We start from the raw sequence: 4,498 nt of genomic DNA on the forward strand, positions 1-4,498 counted from the left end.
ACACCTGGACAGGTCTCCAGTTCACCAGAGACACCTGGACAGGTCTCCAGTTCACCACAGACACCTGGACAGGTCTCCACGAAATATAAAGTTATTAGTGAAGAAAACCCGTCTGGATAACAGCAGACTGGCTGCTCGTAAAATATACGACAGGTCTGGACCACTCGTAAATTTTGTTCGTATCTGAAAAAAATCGTAGAATACGAAAACATTGGTGAATGTCACAAATTCTCCTAAATCACTCGTACGCACAATTTAAGAACAAATCTGTGCGTATGAACGGTTCTTGCATGAGGCCCACTGCTGGTAAAATATACGACAGGTCTGGACCACTCGTAAATTTTGTTCGTATCTGAAAAAAATCGTAGAATACGAAAACATTGGTGAATGTCACAAATTCTCCTAAATCACTCGTACGCACAATTTAAGAACAAATCTGTGCGTATGAACGGTTCTTGCATGAGGCCCAATATTCAGATAATATTGTGTTGAAAATGAGGAATAACCAATAGATAGTTTAGTTGAAAATTTATTGCTTCATAAATTTTAACGGACCAGGCTCTGACTGCATTAAAACGGACTCATTTTGAAATACCGAGTTGCTAATACCGGAAGTACATCTAACGGTTGCTGTTTGCCAGAGTTAAATAAATAAAGAAAAGTGCTGGTGTTATGTGGAAGCTGAATAAAACAGAAGTAACTCCCGGTGGACTGGTGGGCATGTGGATTTATTCACCACTCAGCAGACACAACAACAATCTATAAAGATCAATTAAAAAAACAATAATCCGCTGCAAGTATAGGAAACAGTGTCCCCTGTATTTCCAATTTGCAATTGCGCCATTTCCATAGGCTCGGGTACGAGCCCGCCCCTTATGTTTTGCTGCAGTAGGTCTACTTGCTGTAGGCAGGAGGTCGTTGCTTTCAGTTTGCAGCTTGTCTGCAACACAACATGAAGTTTCCCTGATTACAGGTTCTAGGTGTGGATTTACTTTATCGGACAATAACTCAAATTTCCGAGGGTCCTTGAACTACTCCCTGTTGTGTGGATCTCGGTTTTATCAGGTAAGTGCGCAGAACGTTGTCTTCTTAAACCCGAATACTTATTGTTCATATCAACAGTATAAGTTATTATGAAACCTGTAAAACTAGTAAAGGTTGCAGCAGATAAATCCAGACTCCTCAGACGGTTTTTATTTGTAAACAGATCAACCAGTCCTTTCAGCCGCAGCAGCTGTTTGTGGTTCTGCCTCAAAATGGAAGAAAGATCTTTCAAACTTGCAGCTGCCTGACATTTTAGTAAGTATTACTAAAACCAACTGATGGAACTTAGAGACAGAAAGTGGCTTAACGTGGAAATCAGCACAACGACCTTTATGTTTTAAAAAAATAAAAGACAAAACAAACACACCCACCCTGTCTTTGTTTTGTTTTGTAACTGACATTTATAAACAGCTTCAGGCTGTTCTGTTGTGCAAACACATCAGTCCAGAAACAGTGTTCTCTGTACACAACTATCATGTAACCTTTATCCCTGATCCTGTGACAGACACTTAATTCCTGAAGGTCATTATGAAGAAAATGTTGTTAGGCCTGTTATAATAAAACCTCTGCAAATCTGACAGGAGCAGTCATCTAAAATGCAAGTGAAAGAAAAAAGTCTGAGCTGTGAACAAAATAACAAGGCAGGCAGTATGTATGCTATATCTGAAAGATAAGCAGTAAATGAATGTGAAACTAACTTCTACTAATAAATTGGTGCAGGACCTTCTTGAAAAACAGCTCTGTTATCGCAGTGGGACTTGCCTGGTTAAATAAAGATAATAAAAAAAATGCAGTTCAAAGTTTAACAGCCTGGCTGTAAATCCAGAGGTCAAACTACAGAATTAAAATCTCACTCAGCAGTGACTGTAATAAAATTATTGTTACAAACACTAAAAAATACAGAAATAAAATGTGAAAAACATAAAACAAATTAGAATTAAAGGCTCCAGCATTCTTTGAAAGAATACCACCTTCTGGTCAAACTAAACAGGGCCGGACCTAGACATTTGGGGGCCCGAAGCAAGATAGGTTTTGGGCCCCTACTTCACCACAAGTAGACAGCAGAACACACACAGAAGCAAATACTGTGTGTAATTATAAACCTTGTGTGTAAAATTTTTCCTCTAAGATCATAGTGTACTATAGTTTTTCACTTTGATCAGAGGAAGTTTCACTGAAGGCTGCTCTCAGTGCTTTAAACTGTTTAGATCAATTATATTTGCACTTAAGTTATTATTATTATAATTTTTGTTTACAGATGGTGACTTGCACTTGTGGATGATACAACGCAACAAATCACATCTCAGGGAGATGGTGTCTTCTGCTCAAACACAGCTCTTCTTTACAAAATGGTTTCAAGAGGAAATCTTTTGTGGATTCCATGTCTGCTGGTAAAAATGTTCATTTCCCTGTTTTGTTCCTTTCCCGGTCATGGCGGAAGCTGTTTTTTTATTTCAGCAGTCATTGGCTGAGAGACGGGGGACACCCCAGGGACACGTAGAGACAAACAAGCATTCACCCTCCCACCCACATGAGAATAATTTACAGAAACAGTAAACAAACATGCATATTTTTGTTCCAAGGGAGGAAACCAGAGCAGCTGCAGAAACACCCCCACATGCAGGAAGAACATAAACTACTCTTAAAAGACTGCAGCTGAATTTTAAGCCTGTGAACTTCCTGTGTTAGGTGATGCATCTAATCAATGTTACATCTGTTAAATAAAAACAAAACACCTATAAGAAAAAAAGCCTTACAGTGCTAGTTCTGTAGGTTGAATTGTCAAACAAATTTTAGAAGTTTTGGGATAAAACTTGTTACATCTTATGTTGATGATCTTACTGGTGCATTAAGAATACCAGAATGATGCATGTAAGTGTTTTTTGTATGCTTTCAGTGAAAAGGTTTTAAGATAAAACTAGTATTTGAAACTTATAAAAGTTTTTTTATAATAAATATTTTTGATTTTCAAAAAAATTTTTCATGGTTGTATTTCGTCCTGAAAACTTTCTTTATTAAGCACTATAGCGAAATACAAAAACTACTGAATTTAACTCTTTCAAACATTGATATAGTTCAGGATCAGGTTCATATGCTTTATTTCATACTTTGCAATAAGTACCAGTAGCTCTAACTGTAGTGTCGGTACGGTTTGGTCCTGTTCCAAGCCACTTCCATTAGGCCAGATTCATGGAACCAGCCCTTTTTTCAGTACCTTTCTCATTGTGGTTCCAAGCAGCCCTAGCTGACAACAAAATGCAACATCAGAACACCGTTCGTCACTGATTGGCTAGAGGGTGGAGTCACTGGTTGCATCTAAGCTACCTTTACAAGAACAACTCAAGGAGCCATTTTCGTGATTCCATCCAATTTTAATTTGAAAATTTTGCAAATTTTTAAAATTTCAAAAGTTCATCATCAAATGTGTTTCCATCTCTCATTTTGCCCATTAATTCTTTTTCAAAATACCTAAAAACCACCTCCACCAACCGCGCAAAACACACCCATTGGAACCGGACTGGAATATCAGTGGAAAACCAACCGGTCCGACACTACACCATGGAAAAAGAGCCTAAGACAGAGGGGATGTAAATGTGGGCAAGTTTTATTTGTTTAGCATGTGTGGTTTTTGCTATCAACCAGTTTTCACACCTGTGTTTATAATAAGATGAAATGACGATCAAAGGAAATCAACACCACAACACCATTCATATACAGTATATTTGTGCTGGTATCTAATGTCACAAAGCTCCAGTTTTTTAGTTGGACTGTTACAGAGAATTCAAACCTTGAAAGAAACTGTATTTAATCTGAGTTAATTAAAGGCCAAGTAATGAAAAATAGATTCAAAAATCTAAGCTAAAACCTTTTTTATCTTTTTATTTTGAAAGCTGCAGCCTCACTGGCACCATTACACTTAAAACAACATTCTCAGCCATTGTTCACAACTTTATTTTTAAACTTTCTGGGGTTTACCCACCACCATGAAAGGTTAGCAGTCATGCAGCTGTGTGTCTCTGATTGTTCATTTGTCTGTCAGCATCTAATGAAGTACTGAACAGACTTTAGAACCTGTCCACACAGGAAGACTGTTCTGTGAATATACAAAGGTTTTTAATCCTTTCATCCTTGTGTTCACATGGAATTGTTTTTAGAAACCAGCTTCCCCAGTGAGAAGAAACTCTATAAACACCATTGTTTCCTGAACACAATCTTTTAAAATTGATAGTGTCATAGACCCACCTCCTGCTTGACCAACAAAAAACACTGATTACACCAGATAATCTAACGCTGAAAAGGGTGTTATAACAAAGATCTGTCAACAAACTAAAGCAAATGTTGCAGGAAAAGAATAATCGTAAAAAAACAGGACTAAGAATAAAGGACCAACATTTGTATACAAATATTTTACCTTGATCCACTTTCATTTAAAGTGTACCCCCCCCCCCCCCCC

General features: G+C 37.6%; 1 long non-coding RNA gene across 1 annotated transcript; it reads left to right on the forward strand.

Moving 5' to 3' along the window:
* Nucleotides 1–897: 897 nt before the first annotated feature.
* On the forward strand, nucleotides 898–3,018 carry LOC106533501 (uncharacterized). Its single transcript, XR_001312247.1, has 3 exons — nucleotides 898–1,065; nucleotides 1,208–1,299; nucleotides 2,303–3,018. It is a non-coding gene; the product is annotated as an uncharacterized LOC106533501 (long non-coding RNA).
* Nucleotides 3,019–4,498: the final 1,480 nt, after the last annotated feature.

Source organism: Austrofundulus limnaeus, unplaced genomic scaffold, assembly GCF_001266775.1.
Source record: "Austrofundulus limnaeus strain Quisiro unplaced genomic scaffold, Austrofundulus_limnaeus-1.0 Scaffold958, whole genome shotgun sequence".
NCBI classification, from domain to species: Eukaryota; Metazoa; Chordata; class Actinopteri; order Cyprinodontiformes; family Rivulidae; genus Austrofundulus; species Austrofundulus limnaeus.